At 36.3% G+C, this 21,322-nt stretch overlaps 1 long non-coding RNA gene across 4 annotated transcripts in view; it reads right to left on the bottom strand.

Moving 5' to 3' along the window:
* Positions 1-21,072, bottom strand: part of LOC116229438 (uncharacterized) — a 41,300-nt gene extending 20,228 nt beyond the window's left edge. For 3 of the 4 annotated variants that reach the window (XR_016471004.1, XR_016471006.1, XR_004167024.2), the window contains exons 1-3: positions 21,035-21,072; positions 17,452-17,575; positions 13,363-13,486 (exon numbers count right to left, since the gene is read on the bottom strand). This is a non-coding gene — a long non-coding RNA (uncharacterized LOC116229438). Of the gene's footprint in view, positions 1-219; positions 325-13,362; positions 13,487-17,451; positions 17,576-21,034 lie in introns of those variants that run through there. The other variant, XR_016471005.1, reaches the window with a different exon arrangement.
* Positions 21,073-21,322: the final 250 nt, after the last annotated feature.

A 21,322-nucleotide genomic window follows, 5' to 3' on the forward strand; every position in this document is an offset into this window, starting at 1 on the left:
ATAATTGAGTTACACCGTGACAACAACAAGTCCTTCTATAAAATATAGAATCAATTACAACACACATAAATCATTAATAGACTAGATTTATGAGGGAAACTGCATCTCAATGGGAAAAAGCATGCAAGCTGCACAGTAATCTAAAAAGCAGGTTCCCAAACATTGCTGTTTAGAGAGTTTGGGAACAGTGACTGAAAAAAAAAAAAAAAACACCACAAATCTTGGAAATCCTAGTAGATGACATCTCTCTGATTTCAGCTGTGCATACGTGACCAACACATGTTTCATAGCTGTGCAGCAGAACCTAAAAATCACGATACTCACCTTGTTGGAAAAAACAACAAACAATAAAAGAGTGGCCTAGCAAAACAGGCTAACATTAAAGAATAGCAGTATAGAAGTAGAGCATAATACTGATAAAAGTATTAAGTATAAAATTTGACAAAAGCTCTACTTTTTAAAAACAGCATATCATTAATTATGCTTCTATTTGATTACTCTTACTAGTAAATAGGTAATAAAAGTCAATCTTACTAAAATTGCTGTCAGTGTCTTCAAATTATTGGTCTCATATTTCTCCCTGATTGCCCTAAAATGTTTTTAAATGTTTGTGCTGTAGATGCATTTCTCTTGTACATCTAGAGCTACCTCCCACCTACATCTTAAAATCCAGTTTAATTGATTCTCAGGATAAAACATTCCACAGACAGTAATGCATAAAGCAAAGCAATAAAATAAATGTATTTGTGTTCTGTTAATCAAAGTGGGTAGGAATCCTAAAAATTCTATCAATTCATGTTATTGTCTCCCACTATATTTAGGTTATGTTGAAACCTTCTAGAGATTTCATTTATTGTCTTTTATCTTTATTACACATTACTACTGTTATGTAATCTACAATTAGTTGTAAGTTATTATGTTTACTGATATTCCTTTTGGTTAATTTTATTCATACTAGAATTACAGGTAAATAGGAATCTAGATTCAAAGAAAGAACCTAACACAAAAAACAGCTCTCTTCAGCTTTAAAATTAAGAAATATATCCCAAGAGAAGAAAAGTAATGATTTTTACTACATTTTCCATCAAGAGCACTTGTTTTATACACATTAAACACAGTGTAACTACCAAGTTATTTATCCTTTAAAACATAAAACAGAAAATGTTACATTTATCAACTCCCTATTCCTTGTTCTTCAGTCTACTTTAAAAATCTCCAAATGAGGAAGCACCTTTTAAGGTATAAGGTAAATTGAATGGAGGGGGTTTACGTGAGTCCAAACTTAGTACAAATAGTTTATATAGCTGAAGAAACTATTTTCTGCTCCTGAAACCCTCTTTTTCATCTGAAAGAGAATACAATGAATTTTTCTTTCAAACATCATGTTTCCAGAGGTTTCTTAGAAGATAGAATGATTTAATTAAAGATCCTGGCCAGCAGCAAGTGACCTCTCACTGCTAGGATCATCAGTGGTGTGACATTACGCTCAGTTAAATTCCCACAAGCTACTCATGAATCTAAACATCCCAGGGATGGTAGCAAACATCTATCATATACGTGGTCATTTTCTCTCCACAGAAAAATGCTATGAAAGCATTTGCCAGCTAAATTACATGAAAATAATAATTAAAAAAAGAACTAGAGATAAACAGTTGATTTTCAGTTAGGTTCAAAACCAATTTACTATATATCAACCTCTGAATGGGGGCTGTCATATGCTACTGCAGCATAGCTTCCTGCCTCCATTTTCAGCATAGAAAACCTTTTTTTTCTGTCTGTGATATTGCAGGGAACTCTGGGCCACACATTCAGGTCCATTCATCAGCTTTCTTTTTGTAAATTTTATGTGCTGTAAAAAGAGAAATGTAGCAAGTCTCTAAAGCACACATTCCAACTGATTATTTACCACAGAGAACAAATGCATAGCAGTAGCTCTCCACTGTATTAAGTGGACTATTTAATCAGAAATACTGAACAGAAACACAGAACAAGAAGAATGAGGATTTTATCCATTCAAGTTAATTCTTGATTAACTGAAGCTGTTAAACAAATTCTCAAAATTAGGAATACAAGGGAAAAAAGCCTTTTTGGAAAGTGAACAATTACCAATATTCTGCAGATTTAGAAAGAAAAAGAAATGCCATAGTGTAGATGACAAACATATCCTTATTTAGTGTCTTTTGTGCGCAGGTTAACTTGTTTTTAAAAAGTGCATAAATAACATTAGTAACTAATCTGGGCTTTACTGACACTGAAATGTTAAGAAGTTCTGCCACAACAGCTACATAGACAGATGAATACAAAGAAAAAACCAAAAACAAGTAGTTTTCAGTTTAGAACATTCCAGCATTACGTTCTTAAAATAGAACTCCAAACATAATGGTATCAAATGCAATACCAGCACTCTCCTGGAAAGGCACGGGTGTATCTTGAAGTAATTAACTGCTGGAGAAAACTGAATACTGAACATAAAAATGCCTTAGGAAGCAATGGACTTGGTAAAAGATAAAAACAAAAAGTGTACCAAGAACAAAAGGAAATTCTGAAAGTCTGATCTTCACAGCTAGATAACTAGAAGTCCATAAAATAATGCAAACATGAGAAATCTTTGTAGAAGCCCTTAAAAGTAGAATTGCACTCCCAGCACTTCTGAATGTAAAGCAGCACAGTCCTGAGATTATGTACAAAAAGAACTGTAACAAAGCACAAGAATAAAGCAAGGTATGCTTGTACTGTGCAAAGAGCTGCTAATGACTGCATGGAAACAAGGAGAAGTGGCAGAAATGCACCATGAAAAATGAGCAGAGAGAGCATTTTTCTGATACTGTGCTGTATATTTAATGCCAAAAAATATCAATTACCAAAATATACTACCTGAAAAACAGCCACATTCAAATTAATCTAAGCTTTTCAATCCCATACATGATTTCAGGAAAGAAGAGTTTAGGCTAGATTACTAAAGAAATAAATGAATAACGTGAAACATGGTTTGATTATTATCAAGGGACTTGTTAATTAATAACATGAAGAAGCCCTGGGAAGCAGCTGGTGGCAGACCAGAATCTCCCCTGAGTAGGGACACTTCTCAAAGCATGCAGAGATTCACCTGGGACATGGTGATGCCTTACCGACAGACCCCCAGTAAGGGATTTATTGTTTCTAAGCTATATGAGCTTCACTTAGATTTGATCTTAGAATCATTATGCACCCCCTACCCTCTATATAGCAAATAGTCAAGGATTTCTAGCCATTTCAAAACTTGTTAAGCCACAACGTTGAAATTACCAACTTATATCTGTTTATACCCATAAATATATCTTTCTGCCTTCCCCTTATGAAGGAAGTGTAAAGTGCTTTATTCTCCTTCTGCAACACTAAAGCAGCAAACTGAGATCTGGATGATTACAACTCAAATCTTGGCTCTGGCAACAGCCATTTCTCTAACTTCAAGTGAATCATTTAAGTGATACTCTTCTCTCTGAACAAGTCAACATAATCCTATTTACTTCCAGCTGTGCTTTATGAGTAGGGCTGGACAACATGGATACCAGAAATAATCTAGGACTGCATAAAGTTCTTTGGAATCTAAGTTCACTGTGCACAAAGAGTAATAGACATTACCGAAGCTGCCTGAGCTTTTGTAGACTTCTAGTGATGCTCTTGCTTATGGTCTGCTAAGGTGATCATTGTAAAAGGATGGCTGGAAGCTTCAGTGTTATGAGCACTCACATTAACAAACTCACCAAACATGTATTAACAGTTCTTTAGGAGGAAGTTGTGAACCTTTCTTCCAAGGTACGTTCAATAAGAACATGGCAATATAAGGACTTCTTGACTGTATATGTATACCTCGACTGTAAGATGGATTTGACATAACAAGTTTCCAAGACGTACTGTACAAACAAGGGCTTAGAAAAATACCTAAATATAATCAAACAGGTCAGATCAAACACCAGGGTTGTCCAAAAGGACAAAAGGAAAATCAACAGCAGCAGAAGAGAGCCAAGTCTACTGGCAAGGAAGCAGTTCTGAGAAAACTGCATGAAACAAAACAAAAACACTACGAAGAAAATGTAAGTGGATGACCACTGCCACATTTTGCCTATTTTTGTTTTCTTGTGGCTCTCAATCGCTCTTTCTCATACCAACATCTACAAGAGAGACATTTCCTTTCCTGCTCACCATTCTGAAAACCAGTGGTCAGTGTGACGCACAGCTTGACTCCAGAATATGTCACGATACAGAACAAGAAGGAGCAATTATATTCACAGCAAGAATGTAATCACTTAGGTTGATTTCCTCATATGAAGAAAAGACACTTTTGCCAGAATAATTCTCTCCAAGAACTTTTAGACATCGGCAACTCTTTCAAGTACAAAGTTCTTCTCATACAGTTTTTTTTTTTCTGAATGTAAAACATTTATGGATACTTTTATCTTGCACTATTTACAAAAGTTGAGTCTGAGTTTCACTGTACAAGACAAGCAAAGAGATTAGGGTTTTAAAGGCTTGCTCCACTACTTACTATAAGCTGACTCCTGAATGAAGTGGTTCATAGAACTTAGGATGCTGGCAGAACCCCCATAAAGGAATTAAATAGCATTATGGTAAATTCAGCTGCCTCTCGTTCCACTATTTGTCTATGGATACTATACTGTTGTCCCAAATCCCTGTTCCTTTGTTATCGTTGCTGTGCTGCACTTTAGCATCTTAACCGCATGTAGTCATGTTATAAACTGGGTCACATAAAAACCAAAAGATCTCCCTTATTTCAGGGGAGGTGAGGTCCTGCACCTGGGTTGGAGCAATCCCAGAGAGCAGGTGGAGGGCCAACTGTATCCTGGGATGCATCAAGAGAAGCATGACCAGCAGGTCGAGGGAGGCGATTCTGCCCCTATACCCTGCTCTTGTGAGACCCCACCTGGACTACGATGTCCAGTTCTACAACCTCCATCACAAGAAGAATGTGGAACTTTCAGAGCAGGTCAAGAGGAGGGCCACAAAGAGGATCATAGGGCTAGAGCACCTCCACTACAGGGATAGGCTGAGAGAGCTGTGGCTCTTCAGGCTGGAGAACAGAAGGACCTGAGAAGACTTTATAGTGACCTTCTACTACCTGAAGGAGGTCTACAGGAAAGCTTGGTAGGGACATTTATAAGGGCAGGTAATGACAGGACAACGGAAAATAGCTTTAAACTGGAAGAGGGTAAATTTAGACTAAATATTATGAAGACACTGGAACAGGTTGCGCAGAGAGATGGTGGATTGCACCCACCCCACCTCCCCTGAACCCTTCCAAGCCAGGCTGGATGGGAGTTTGGACTAGATGATCTTAAAGGTCCCTTCCAATCCAAACCATTCTACAATTTTGTATTTTCTTCTTTGTTTTTGAATCTCCATCATTCTGATGTTCTGATTTCACGGTGCCCCACTAGCAGTCATCCCGATAAAGATGATGGGGCAGCAAGCAGGAGTGTATTGCTGATAAGTGCTCAGGCTGGTTCCTTTGTTGATACCAGTATTTATCACAGCTTTTCAGAGTTGTCTGAAGCCACTTGGACACAGTGACAATTTCATAAATCAGATGCCACAATCTAATCCATAGGCAGAAATTTCACTCTATGGAAACCATAAGCATTTTCAGGAAAGGCGACTTCTACTCACAGACTGCATCTCAAGAAGATAAAGCTCAGACAAGGCCCATACAATGGCAGCATGTCAAGAAGTCTCTGCTTGCCACTCTTAAGGCAACAGCAAGTAACAAACCTCTTTTGTCAGCCTTGGGTTGTCTCACTGCAAATTAGCTCTCATGAAGAGAGAAGCAAGAGAAAACATCCACGGAGGGATGGGGTGGATTTGTTTGTACAATGGCTTTTTATTTCACACAGCAATATGGAAATGCAAGATAAGGGTGTCTATTACCCAGAGGCTATAGAATTTGTACTCTGAGCACAGACGCAAGTCACATTAATGCAAACAGGTGCTGAGTACTCTCAGTCAGAGGAGAACACAGTTGCTGCATTTTCAGTGTGGTGCATGTAGGCAGCAAGCACTTGCTATCTACTTCACTTTTGACAACTTCAGGGCAGTCTATTGTTGCATAAACTTGGAGAAAATCAAATGGATCAGAAACAAATGAGTTAATTAGCTGAAGCTACTCACAACACCATTCAACTATTCCTAATGTGTATCAGTATTAATGCAATACCTCAGTTGGACCACCTGAACACAGCAAGCCAAATATATGGAGGTGATAACATTTTTGATTGAATCTCTGTAAAACATTATTTTCAAAAGAGAACAGCAGAGAAAGAAGCAACCTAATGTGCACCAGTGATATAGCACAAGGAAGTGGGAAAGTGGCTGAGAAGAATCAGACATCTTCTGGGACAAGACGAGCATTAGCACCTAAGATAAGACATACCTAAGATACTAGGAAGGGATGGAATAATTTCAACTTGGTTAAGAGCTTCATGTGGCATTTACAGCAGCTCTGCCTGTCCCATGCAATACCTGAATGGATGACATTGGGAACACATAGCTTCAGCTCCGAGGATGTCATGTATTATATGTTCATTACAGCTTCTATATGCCAGAATAAAAGTTTGTTACATGCACCCAGAATTACACTCAAACATCACACACACACCCAAAAGCCAAACTCACAAGGACTGACTTTCCTTAGAGACAGACTGTAGACCCTAAGGCTTCTTTCAGGGGCATGGGTGTGGACTCAGTTGCCCTGGCAAAGCCCACACTGCATCAAGCTCCCTTGTGAGAGCTGCCCATTACTGTAGGATTTCTCCCTCTCTTGATGTTTCCCTGGCAAAGGTAAGCCCCTTATACATTGGGATCGATTGCTCTGCTGCTGGCTGGGCCAGCTCCAAAGCAGCTGCTCTCGACAACTGCTAGTACTAGTTTTACATACTAGTATTTGTCAATGTTTCTAACAAACTCTCCTCTGGGATGTCCGTTTCACCAAATATTTCTTTAGGGCTGAAGTTAGATCACAGCTATTTGGTGTTTCTATTTATTAGCTTACTCTAACTCACATTTTGCCAAACCCTGAATTTTCTGATTAGAACATAAATGTCCTGTTCTTAAGGACTATATCCTTTCTAAATCTAGTTTAAATCAAGTTTCTAGATGCTAGCTTAAAATATATATATTTTAATATACATGTCCCAATTCCCTCCATTACTGGCTATCCCATTGATTAATAAAGGTTTGTGATTCAAACTCCTGCAGCAGCAAGCCAAGCCTGGGCGTGAAAAAGCTTTATACCTGCTCATTACTGAAATTTAAGATAAATAAAAAATAGCAGAACTCTCATTTTTTAAGGGATCCAGAAGTTACATTCTGCCATTTACTATATATATCAACAATAAACAGGTTCATCTATCTCAGCCTTTTGCTTGTTCTCTTGCAGGATCAACTATACAAATTCTTAAAATCTTAAACAACATCACTACTGCTCTCCAACGTGAGAGTTGCTAAAAAGTTTCTAATAATTTCTAAATAGTTATTCACTTTCGTATATGTCTAAAGTAGAAATCACACAGTATTTTTACTGTTGAAACATATATAAGACATGATTACTGCCTTGTGAAGTCTGAAATAAAATTCAAATAAGCAAAGTGAAGATACTTCCTCTATATCATACAGTCCACTGTCTAGTTTGTACATAGTTTAGCAAGAGAATTAGGTTTTAAGGAGGGACTAAATATAGACAAAAGCAATTATTATTGTTGAAATACGGCCTTTAAGTGCTTCTATTTACCAAAAGTTGCAATTTCATTTAAGTCATTTCTATATCCCCGTGTACTGCCAAATATATTTTTCATGCCTTAGAAAAATATCTCACAATAATAAGGAGACCTTTTCACAGATCCTGCAAAGTTAATTGAAGCGAGGTAAGTACTAAAGTTAATTGAAGCAAAGAAAGCTCAGTACCAAGGTGAAGTCATCTTCACTTAGGGTTCATATTTAGTGGGCAGTCAACCTAACAACGCTACTAAAGGGAATAAAATTTGGTGTGTCAGATTTAATGATTCAGAAAGTAGAGAGACAATATTAAAATGCAGTACAGGTACATAGCCTGAGAGAGTTTATGAGCCTTAGGTTTTATTACTCACATTCGCCTATATGATTGGTTGCTGTATATTATAATGCAATATTCAGATGTTCAGAGCAAGGTTGTGACACTGCTGTATAAACCTTGTAATGCAAAAGGATTTAGCCTCCACAAGGTAAGTCTTCATACACAGTTTCATGCTTTTAAAGATTTTATGAAACATAACCTTACATGCTGAATGAAGGCTCAAGAAACAAGATCATGATCGCCCTTTACAAACTGGTTTGGCTTTATTCTTTTAATTCTTTAAATTCATCTGAAAATCTATATCTCGCATAGTTAACTCTTACTGTAGCCCTCCCCTGCATTACAAATCTATTGTTTTCTGTTCCTAATTGTAATCATGTATTTCTCTTCCTTCATTGATTTTAGTATAGCATTTTTGTCCTTTCTTCTTTCTGCTTGCCCTAATTCAGATTAAGCTTTATTAATATGTTTGATTTCTATAGATTCCTACCACCTTTTTTCAAACCAAATCTCTGAGCTTCTTTAGGCTTAACATACTGCATTTAATTAAAGGATAATTATTGTGGACCATCTTGAAATTGCTGCCTTTTCAGAGTCTATTAAAAGCCCTTAATTTATTCTAGTGTTAATATCTTCAGATACTTGATTAAATAGTAAAGAAAGAAATGTCTGTTCCCATATAGTGAAATGATAGACTGAAGATTAGTAAAAGCAAAGAATGCCAAGTTTCATCTTCATTATACCATGGTGTTTAGGACTGTGCATTTTCTCTCTAGCACTCTCTTCACTACTACAATTTTTGAATTTTGCAGAAGAGTAAACATCATAAAGGACAGATGATACAACATCTAAGAAATGACTAAATAAATATATAGCAGTGCATAAACTATATGAACTATAACAGATTAACGAGCAAGATCTCAATAACAAACCATGAAAAAAAAAAGCAAACTGGTGGAAAGAGGATTTTTAACTGTTCTTAGTAAAGGAAAAATTATTAAGAAATTAATAAGTCTTTTTTTCTTCCCTTTATTTTCTCACATGAAGAACCTAGCGCTCTTCCCCCACTCTCTAACACTCTGAAATAATGTCTAGGTAATTTCAGGATGTGCTATTCAGGTAAAAGTCAGGATATGTGCTACATATGCACATATGTACAATGCAAGTGGATTTTCTTTCCTTCCACCTTGTGCAGAACAGCTACTTCTGCCTTCTCTATTTACCTATCTCAGAAAACAATTAAGTTTCTGTTTTATGATAGTATCGTTTCTCGTAACATGACAGCAAAAATATTGGATCATTGCTAAGAATCCCATTTTCTGATGATGGAAATTGAGTCATTATATAACACAAAAGGCCATAACCTGATTAGTCCTATGCTCAAAAATTTCCTAAGTGAAGCACGTTACAGGTGTCAGCCAATTAATCATCACGTGGGTTTGGCCTTCAGAATTGTTGAAGAGAAAAGCAGTGAGACCTTTGGTGAACATTACAGAACTTGATAGGTTCATCTTTACTGTGTATGTATTTGGCAATATGTATTAGTATCATTGCAAAAAAAAAAAAAAAAAAACAAACAAACCATCCAACCAACAAACTATTGCCCATGCCTTGAAATATTGAAATATGCCTCTGACTATTCTACAACAATAGCGCTATATTTGTTTCAGTTATGTCAATAAAGAACAAGACCATGACAGCTCTTAAAACAAATTTTAACTTTTTTTTTTTTTTCTTTTAAGAGTAAATTAAAGAAATATTTAAGCATGTCTTCATGAAGGGCAGTTTTGGAACAGAAACAAGTTAAAAAGTCAGCTTCTTCTCCTGGCTGGATTACTTCCAACAATTATTGTTACAGCAATATTTGAAACAATATCTCATTCTTAGCAGAAAAGATTTTAAAACGTCAAGTATATAATTGTTTCAAATTCTACATTTATTTTATAAAGCAAAAGTGCTTTTTCACTGGTTTGGTGATTCACACTGCAATTCCTCCACTGCTTTATATATGGAACTTGGAACTAACACAGACGCACAAGTATTCCCAAACAACAATAGACTTTTCAGCATTATTAAGTTTCTCATATTTTAGACCAAATGCTTAGATTTTTTTTTTATCATGTACAGTTACATTAATGAGTATCCAATAAAAATATGCATGTTGTTCAATTTTTATTTTATTATAATTTTGTAAAGTAAAACAGATTGTTTTACTTCAAATTGAATGAAATTTGTATCTGGTAGAAAAATGTATTTCTGAGTTCTAGACATTATAATGTTCTTTCCATGCCCTGAAAAACAGTGTTCAAGAAACCCCCAACAATGAAATTCTGAAGGAGTATTATTTCATGATTTTACAACTTGAGAAGCACTCAAAATATATGGCACTGGGAGCTGTGAGAGTACTGAGGCACTATACAGAAACAGACATCAGCAATCACTATATCCCAAAGCGATTACAGGAATGGGAACTACACTTCAAGGTAACAGTAATGGAAACTACTCTTCAAGGTAACAGTAAACTCACTCTCACAAAGCAACTTTTACTTTGGAGATTATTTTAATATACACATCTGAACAGTGGAATAAGATAACTTATCCTATTCTGAAACTACATGTTCTTTCAGACATTTCTTGAGGTAAATGATCATTGAAACAGTATAAGAACACTCTGATTTCTCAGAAAGAAAAAGAAATAAATTTTAAAAATATCTACACTATGATCAATATTCATTCCCACGTTTGAATTTAACCATCTAAATAATTTAGCAATTAGATAAAATATATACTGTATCAAAACCTAGCTACTCTGTAAAATTATTAGACTCTATCCCTAATGATTATGAATTATTAACTATGAATTGGATTGTATGAAAGTTTAACATTTTTACTGATCAACAGTGTCATAATTTTTTTTTGGAATTTATCAGAATTCACGTGCAAATTCAATATCTTGATACATACTTACGCCAAATAAATACTGATAAAATATGACCTAGTTAATTAACTATTATTCACTGATTATTAAAACATCATTCTTTAAATTCCAGCAAAGAAACAGAGCTAAGTAGCTGCTTACTAAAATCTTACTACCCAGATACTCAAGTGGGGCTTTCCTCTTTTTTCATATATGCCCTATTTTTATGAAGATGCAGTAAACTTCAATATATTCAAAATACCCTCCCTTCCCTTTCTACTTTCCTGTTCTGTCATCCATTTATAAATCTCAGAGGAAAAATCAGTTGATGATCTGTATCTCCAAGCTAGCATTCAATTACTTTCTTCCCTCTAGATTACTTGTCAGGAGAAGCATTCCTGCAGTGTGTATCTGAAAAAGTTCTTCAAACACTGATCAAAACACACAGTTTACAGGCAGCTGCTTACAGTCCCACTTGTGTGATCCAAAACTATGATATAGGTGCACAGAGCTGTGTTTACCCATAATGTTCATTCCTCACTCTTACAGCACTTTTTCCCCAGTTCTTAAAGTGATCACTCAATTTCATTCCCTTCACAGGTAAAGTGGTTTTACTTTATGGTAAAATATAGCATCCTGCTTTTAACAGTTACTTTTTATGAGGAAGACTGACCTTATTAAAAAAAAAAAAATACTGAGGACCCTAAGGCTGCTGAAATGAAATGGAAGTAGTTTCTCTGAAACAATGGCAAAATTTAAGTACTGCATTTCTGACATTTCTGTTTAGAAACCATCTCCACTTGCCTGGCAGAGATATCAGGTTTAAAATCTCAAGGAACAGCAAGGAGAAACAAACAAACAAAAAAAAAAAAGGGTAAAAAAAAAAAAAAAAAAAAGGTATAACTGGTAAGAAAAATATACGAGTGAAATAGTTTGAAGACAGGAAACTGCAGAGGAAGCTAATGCTGATTCAGCCTTGCATATGCTGTGCACTATGGATACTAAGAAGCCACTTTTTCCTGTGGGATCTTTTGTGACTGAATCTTCCTTAGGTCTCAGCCATGAAAGAGCAGGTAAGATCAAGTCTAATGTGAGATACTTACAAAGGGAAGTGCTGTTGACCCACCTGCCCTAAACAAACCCTGCGCTGTGTCAGTTGGTGCAAACCTGTTGCAAAGCTACATCTACTTCAGAACCCTGTGTAGCCAAAAGCGTGGCTATATACACTGGTGTGATTACAAACATATCGCTGAACAAAAGGAGTCTGGGATCAAGGATCAGGACTTCTTTCACCTGCAACTGGTCTAAGAAAAACACAAAGGCATAATGGAGTTCCTTCCAACTGAACTATTCTATTCTAATCATTAGCAGATAGAAAACTGGCTATTGCTTGATCAGCTAAATTAGTAATGATCATCAAGCATGCAGGTCTGTGGAGATATACATGTGACTGTTATGATGAAAAGTCTTGCATTAGGAAAGGCTAGCAACTTTTTCTGCTTCTGATGTTTGTTTTTTTTTTTTTTTTTACACCAGTAAGAGGTTGCAACAAAAAAGAAGTCTTTTTGATATTGTTAACTCTGTACCAGGCAGTGTTTGGTAGCATCAGAAGGCTTTTTCTTCTAATAGCTTTTCTGTCATACACCAAAAGAAAAAGAAAACTGAGAAAAACAAATTGGCAAAGAGCTGGCAGAATTATTCATAATGAATTATTAATATAACACAGCTTAATGTCTTCCCCTCATCTACAAATTCTCAGGGTTAAACGATTACCATCATTATATTCTCTCATGGATTCTAATAAGAGTATGGACATGTCAGGAATGTCATGTCATACTGGTCTGAAGCTTACTGAAGCCAAGTTAAAATTATTTCTTTCAAAATTGCTACTATTCGTTGGAATACCCCTTGCTTAATGAAAGTTACATTACTTTGGGAAACAGAAGGAGGACACTGGGCCATTAACATATAGAAGGTGTATTTATCAGAAGAGAGGCTTAAAAAAGGTTTGGATTAAGATATCACTCAGATTAGAGAGAAAATGTTTGGTCTTCCACATACTATGTTCTTCTCAGTTGTAACAAATAAAAGGGAGAACAAAGAATGATTTTTATATGTTTCGTTATCAAATAAAATGTTTTACTTTAAACACTGGCAAGCTCAGTTTAAGAACAGGTCCTGTAAGTATTAATTTCTTCCTTTATGATCACTGAGAAATGTAAGGGCACAGCATAGTTTTAGATTAACATAACGAATAGTAAACAAAAACTAAATTCCTTACGGTTTGTGACTCAAATATTGGTTTCCCAAGTATATAACATTCCAAAGGGAAGCAGTGAATTACCTGGGAGCATAAGGATGCGTAATCTCTGGCCAGAGCAGTTTAGTATTTCATCTACTTTAGGGCTGACTTCACTAGATGCAGACAGAAGTACTTCTCCCCTTTAACAAGCATTCCCAGGGAGCGTCTGTCAGAACGGAAAAACAAGTGGGTTATTCACTAAGATTTATAGTTAGTAGCCATGTAATACCCAATAGGAAATAATTACTTATGCAGCACAACAGCTGAGTTGGAATTTTAAAAGGGTCTGCATAATTGACCAATAGCAGTATCTGAAATAACACTGCTTAGAAAAAGATTAATTTAGTCTCATGCAACAGGGCATAATTCAGCCCTACGGGCATCAGGAAGGCATGTTATCTTACGTCCAGCATTGCAGATTGGACTTAGTGGTATTAGGGGATATTTCTGGTGGTTTTTTTTGTTTTTTTTTTTTCTCCTCTGAAGCACATAGTATTAGCCATTGCCAGAGGCAGAATATCAAACATTTATCTGCACCTATTTCCTTTATAATGAAGGACTAATTCAATTTTATAACAATAGGAAAGTCTAGCAACGAGATTGGGATCAACTAGAAAACAGCGTACTGGAAGCTTTTGCATGTTACTCTAATAAATGCAGCAGCTTGCCTTGGCTTGCTCCCTTACTGGGATTAGAGTTTTGACATTTACCAATGCAGTAGCCTTGGCAGACCTTGAATGATGCCTTATATATTTATTTAAACATAAACTTCAAGTTCTGTGCTCCCTTTCAAAGGGCTAAGAAGGTTGACTTAGTGACAGTGCAGGGTATGAAAGTATTGTTTGCTACATTCATAATACCTTTATGCTTTGAAACCACATTCTACTGTGATTTTTCTATATGAATCTCAACATATGACTAGTTTAGATAAGCAAAGTTTGTTCTCTCTTTTGGAAGCGATAACAGTATTACACAACCCTAAAAGTTAAGCTACAAAATGCTTTGCTTCCTATTCTAACATGGGACTGCTGCAAGATTGTGTTATTTGAAAATGATGGAACTAGACTAAGAGGACAAATTCCAGCTACTGAAATAAATTAAGCAGCCCCTAAGCCTCAATGAATTAAAACAAAAATAAAGGGGTGGTGGTGAGAGGGAACCAAACAGAAGCATTTGGCACATTTCCCTCTTGAAAATTAAAATTAAATACCTTATGATTTTAAAATGTGAACTACTTTTCTAACAAAGAAATCTTTCCAGCTTGTATGTTGGGAACAAGTTTGTGCCTTCATCTATGACCCCCAAGGATGTTACCTGACATCATATTCACTAGAATCAATAAGTATAAAAGATTGTACATGCAGTGAAGCTAAACATGAAAGAGGCAGAAAGAAATTAGTATTTTTTAAGGATGTCTACTTAATATTTTATAAGTTTTTAAGCAACACTGAATTATTCCAGAGTTGCAATTGTATTCTTTCATTTAGTTTTATAGCACATACTTTTATATTTCATTTATTTCAACATTTTATAACAAAAATAATAACTGTACTTATGAGAGTAATGAAAATTAAGGCATTTAAAATTTTGTCAAAACATACAATTGTTCAGTTCTATATATGTTTAAATAAACATTATTAAGAACAGAAAACCTCTCAAGCACTACATCTGAAATTTTAGAAGAGTGCATTTTGAAGAAAGTATGCATTCTGCATCAGAATTCTGCTCTCCATCAATCACATCAGATTCTACTTTCAATTCACAGAATGACAGAATCACAGAATGACAGAGGTTGGAAGGAATCCTGGGATGGGTCATCTGCTCCAAACCCCCCGCTCAGTCAGGACGGTTCAGAAATCCCTCTTGAGAATCAAGAAAAAACAAGAATTTATTTTAAAATGAGGAAGAAATTATGTTAGTGATACATTGTATTCTTTAGCCATTTTTGATCTCCACTGATCTCCAACCTCATCATTTGTAACTCATGTTGAATTATGCATTGTACTAGACACTGCTATAGAGTGCAGTGCTGTATGTGGCTTCCATAATTCAAATATATGTTTCATAAAGACATTCTAAATACGATCCTCTAGTGCTTTATCTGAAATTTGTCTTTTGTCTGGTATTCTCAGCTCTATTTAATAATTTGCTATAGAGGTACAAATTTTGTCCACATTTATTTAAAGAAAATGCAAGGATAATCTCAGAAAGATTACAGTTCAGGATTGAAAAAGAAACCCAATCCACTTTGTTTAGGTATTCTAAAGGAAAATTTCTTGCTACTTTACAGGGTTTGAATAGTAACAGCCTCCGCAGTCACTGCAGTGAGGCTCAAAACCCTGAGATCCAGTCTGCTTCTGCTGCTTATTCTTTCTGTAAATGTATGTGATTTTAGGCTGCCATAATTCAACAAGCAAATTCTGCCAGTCAGAAGCAGCTAAGTAGCTATAATACCCCCCGCACTTCAATCTGTAGGCAAAAGTGGCAGGAGATTTCTTTGCTTATTTTCTGATGTTTCTCTCACAGTCAGACATACTCAAAATGAGAACAGAACAGCTGATTTACTCCTTATAGTTACAGTGTTCCTGAGTATTTTTCACACTGCAAGTTGTACGGCTTGCTGGCTCCTATAAGTACAGCAAGCCTTTTGAAGATTCATCTATTAGTATGACATATTTTCACATTTATACAAAAAGATTTAAGCATATTTGTCTGCCACAGTAGAAGGTTTATAACTGCTCAGTCAGAAATCCAGAAGAGTCATCCTGTCTTCCTGATATTACCAGAAATGCCCTGGGGTTTTTGTAAATCTTCAATAGGAAGTGAATGGAAAAAAAAAAAAACCTTACGAAACAGCATCAGCATTTCACAATCTCTTGTGTCATTCCAAAAATATCAAGTACTTCAGTATCTTATAGAAGGTTATCTTTTTCTCATCTATCAAGATGGTATCAGTTTACTTGGTAATTTGAAAGACAAAATTCAAGAGCTTCTCCTGAAAATTCTGGAAATCCTAATATTATGAAAAATACACGGCACACATTTGTGGATGACTGTAGAAAACATAGAATTGCAGGAATTGGAAGGGACCTCAAGAGACCGTCAAGTCCAAAATCCCTGCTAAAGCAGGTTCCCTACAATAAGTCACACATGTAGACATCCAGACAGGTTTTGAATATCTCCATAGAAGGAGACTCCACAGCCTTCCACTTCTGGGCAAACAGTCCTAGTGCTCTGTCACCCTTACTGTAAAGAAGTTCTTCTGCACGTTGAACTTCCAGTGTTCAAGTGAAGACACTCCCCCACTTCTTACCGAAAATGTCTACTACTTGTGACTCTAAGTTTGCTGAGATCCTGATACTATATATTTAGACTGTAACAAACTTTTATACATAAACATCCAAAATTAAATACACAAAGCTCAATCCAGAAACGGAATGCCTTTGTATACTAGTGTAAAATAATGCATAATAGATGGGAATAATTTACGTTATTGCATGACCAAATGTTAACATACGTATGGAATTTGTATCAAGTACAAGTAATAGGAGTATATGAAGTATGGCAAAGTTTAGACTTCAAATAGAACTACTTTTCCAAATTCTTATTCGCTTACTCATCTGAATTTTCAATATCCATAATTTTGGTTTTTAAATACATCACTGTTTTATTTCACAACACAGCATTTGTTACATTCCCACATTTGAAAATTTCTGTTTTTCAGCATCTGCATGTAAAAGAGTTGGCAAAAGTCCACATGAGCACCTTTCAGCAAAGAACTATTTTTGTTGCTGAATGTGTTTTGTATCTTTGCACATTAATGGATATTCTAAAAGTTATCTGGATTAAGTGCCATCAAAGTTAACGGCCTCTTTTTATAAGACTTTATCTTTTTCATTTTAAGATGTTATTAGAATAATAAAATTGGTGCCTGGTGGGCTGAAAGCAGACTGCCATTTAACATATTTAATGACCATCTGGAGATCATTTTATTCAAAGTTTTATTTTGTACTTTCTCTTAAGCACTTTGTACTTTTTAAGAAGATACCATTTTTCTTTTCCAGTTTGGAAACATGACTGCCTAAAAACTCAGGCAATATTTGGCAAATCCAAGGAAAAGCCAGGACTTACAGTGCTCATGGAGAGTTCTGACACACTCAGGCCCTCCTCACTGACGCTGCCTTCCTGCGCCCTGCTGGGTGCTCTGTCACAGCTGAGCCAGTAGCAATCTCAGGCTGGCTATGCCAAGCATACCCTATGGACAAGAAACCATCTTAAAGACTTCTGTCGGGTGCTCACAGCGAGGCTTTGGCAGCAGTGTGGCTGCAGAGTTCAGTGAGGCTGGGGCTGCTCCATGCCACACACAGCTGCTTTTGGCCAGCTGGGTCTAGCAGCAGGGCAGTGTGCTTGAGTGCAAAATGCTGCCCAGCACTGAGGAGTGAGGGTAAAAGTGTGAGGAACAGCCCCAGGAACAGCCAGGCCAGAGAAGGAAGAGGAGAGACACTGGTGCAGGCACTGGAGCAGGGCTTTCCCTGCAGCTTATGTGGGACCAGCAGGGAGCTGATTATAGCTGGCCACCTCTACACTCCTTATCCCTACGCTGCATGAAGTGCCAGATGGAGGAGTTGGGAATGAATGACTGAAGTTGATGTTAGAAAAGAAAACGGGGAAGACAGAAAGTATTTTAATATTTATCTTTGTTTCCCACTACCTAAGTCTGTTTTACTTGGCAATAAATTAATTTTCCCCAGGTTGAATCTGTTTTGTCAGTGACAGAAATTGTTAAGCTATCTCCACATCTTCATCTCACTCCATGAGCTTTCTAATCGTGATCACTGTTGTACAATACAGGACCTTCCCTGGTCCTAGGAATTAGAGGGGTGGCTGGATGGGTGCCTGACTATAATCCAAGATCAAACCACTACAGAACTTAATATTTTCACAGAAATTTACATTATCTTCTATGTTTTTCATGATCACTCTACAACAAATAATCCCCTTAGCTATCATCAAATTCTTTTATGATATCTGTAACCCCAGTTCCTAAGCACTGACAACTGCCTTTATTTGAAGTATGACACATTTAAAACTTTTGTCCGAAGACACCTAACTTTCCAGATGAATTGAACCAACATTACGTTTTGTTTTTTTTTTCCATGATCATGTGGGTATACAAGAAAGTATATTCAGAGCAGAAGCTGTGGAGCAAGATAAACGGCAAGAGAAATCAATGCTGAGAACCAAGGACACCTCCAGTAGAGGAAAAACGAAGTCAATTCAGCTGCATGATGGCCGATTGGAGGAAATGTGCATGGTGAGGAATGACTCATGACTCTGATAAGTGCCTGCACACACGGTTAAATTATGGAGTACTTGTGGAATGTTTTGTTGACACGTAAAGGTGGGTGGAAAAGTTAAAAGTGAAAAACTGTGAATGTATATAAGAGATATTAGAACTAGCAATACATAATTTGGATCGTTCAAATCTGAGTCCATGCCTCAGACTCTGCATAATCATTTCATCTTTCATTCTTAAGATATACAGACTGTCTAGAAAGAAAATTAAATTGTTAAATATTTGCACATGACAATGGCAAATACATTAAATTTGCTGAATCATAACAGAGGAATTTTACTTTTTTATAATATGCATGATGGATTTGGCTATTTTTATTCTAAAATGCTAAATTGTATTTAATATCCTTGTTAGTTGCAGATAAATTTAGGTTAATTTATTCTTCCCCTATGTGTTTCAAATTTCTTCTATTTATGGAAGTTCTCTTTTACTACCTGACTTTGAACATCTCTTTTAGCAGATAGTCTGCATTACAAGTATTAGTTGTTACTAATATAATTATTTTCTTCTGAAGAGAAATACAGAAAGGAAGGCCAACTTGGTCATCACATGAATCACTGGCAGCATTGTCATAAAACATTTCTCTTTCCCTTTGTAGGTTTTAACATTGTATTCATTAGTAAAATAATTAAGAAGTATTTTATTTGGAAATAAATTGCTAATAATTGCTTAAATAATTAGTGTTAATTTATTGTTATCCCTTCAGGATTTTGCGTTATGGAATTTTAAACTGCTAATTGACCAGCCTGTTATCAATTAAAAGTAGAAAATGCAAGACAATTATATATGGTTATATACTTGTAAAACAAACAAAAAACACATGAACTACGAAACAAAACAAAAAAAGTGAAATAAGTAAAAATAGAAGAAAGTTTAGCACACTCTCTTCCAGGTATGTCTCAGCATTTTGATTACTGTTTATCTTTCCTAGTCTGTTTTGTTTTCCAAATAATGAATTCCTAACAGCGTTTTGTGTTGTTCTCACCAAAACAGTTGCTTGCTGCTTTGGTTATTAGGGTAGCAGGCATCTTTCTGAGAAGATGGCTGAAGAAGCAATGTAAAATTGTGTATATTAACGGGAGCATATTTAGCATAACTTATAAATTGATGTAATTTATTTTACGTGAGTAATAAAGAGGGAGATAGAAACACCTTCTCAGGCCAACTACTGGAAAAAAAAAGAACACATTCAGAGTTGTAAGAGATGATTATTCTTGTGTGCCACTGTCAGTGCAGCTTGCTGAGGAACACTGACAGACACATCCTGGGCAACGGTTGAGAAATCCTTTGTCTGAGGAACACAGATGGACAATTCCAGGTAAATCCTGGTCAAAGTTGGCAAAATGTTTTGCCTGAAGATTTGCAGGCCAGGAGCAGTGAGAGAGAGAGATAAGCCACAGATTAACAGCTGGGAAGCAGTCTTTTGTGTAGGCTTATCTCAAGGAAGATAGCTATTTCAGGGGTACACACAACTCTTACCCAAGTGCCCGGGAATGCCATGTTGGCAAAAGAAGAAGGATTAAAAAAAAAAAAAAAAGGGGGACTAACAACCATGAGGAATGTTGCCTGACATCAGATGCCTCACAAGATAATGCTTGACTGCTGATAGACTCCTCCTGGGCCTGTTACCTGAAACCTGCCCCTTTGTCCTGGACTTATTCTGTTGCTGTACAAGGCCAGCCACGCTGCTGCTGCTCTCCCCCCTGTGCTTTGCCTTGGACCATCCAAACAGCATGCAGCAGGATGCTGTTGGATCTTGGCAGTGACTATTCCTGCTCTATGTATTTCTTGTTTCTTTCCTCTCTTTTCTATTTCCCGCTTTCCCTTCCCCATCACCCAAATTTGTAATAGTCACCAGCCTCCCCTTCCCCATCTCCCTGATTAAGATTCGTAATAATCTAATCAGACCAATATTTGAACTGTTGTTTCTTAATCTTAAGCAAGACAAGAGTTACCCAGGACTAAAGCAACACATAAGTGACAAATAAAGCAACAAATAAACTATCCTAAACAATTTCTTAGGGATCTGAAAGAGAGCTGAAGTGTGACTGACAACCAGCCACTATGTGAACTAAAGATTGAATGGATATGTTCAATCGTTTGCACGATGAAAAATGGAACATTCCCTTGGAAGTGATGAAGTATTTCTTGAGCTATTATTGGTAATATTATGAAGTCAGCTCAACCTGCTAAGGGTGTTCCTATAATTTATCTAAGCTGTCATATTCTTTAATCATCTTTAATTCTGATATCCATAATGTGTAGTCAATGAATATACAGATGTTACAATCCAGAAATATACAGGAAAGTTAGGCTAAACAGGTTATCACAGTAAAGAAGAATGGATGGAAAGCTTACCCTTGTCCTGGGCTTGCTGATAAGACTCAGAAAGGAACAATCTCCAAAAGAGATCTGTCCCTACTGGTAGTCAGCTCTTAAATGGGGCCTAGGAGAGGTGGAGGCAGGCTCCAGCCTTCCAGTAGTACAGGAGAATTATCTTCATCTGTGCTCCCAGGGCTGACTCATTGCTCACTTCAGGTGGTCAATCAGAGGTTCAGGCCGTGATTCAGCAGTTCCCATACACCATAACAAATCTCTTGGATTTAATAAATAAATTATGTATTGCATTCATTTTTTTGTTTATTG

The sequence above is a fragment of the Phasianus colchicus genome, chromosome 14 (assembly GCF_987193195.1).
Source record: "Phasianus colchicus chromosome 14, bPhaCol1.hap1.1, whole genome shotgun sequence".
NCBI classification, from domain to species: domain Eukaryota; kingdom Metazoa; phylum Chordata; class Aves; order Galliformes; family Phasianidae; genus Phasianus; species Phasianus colchicus.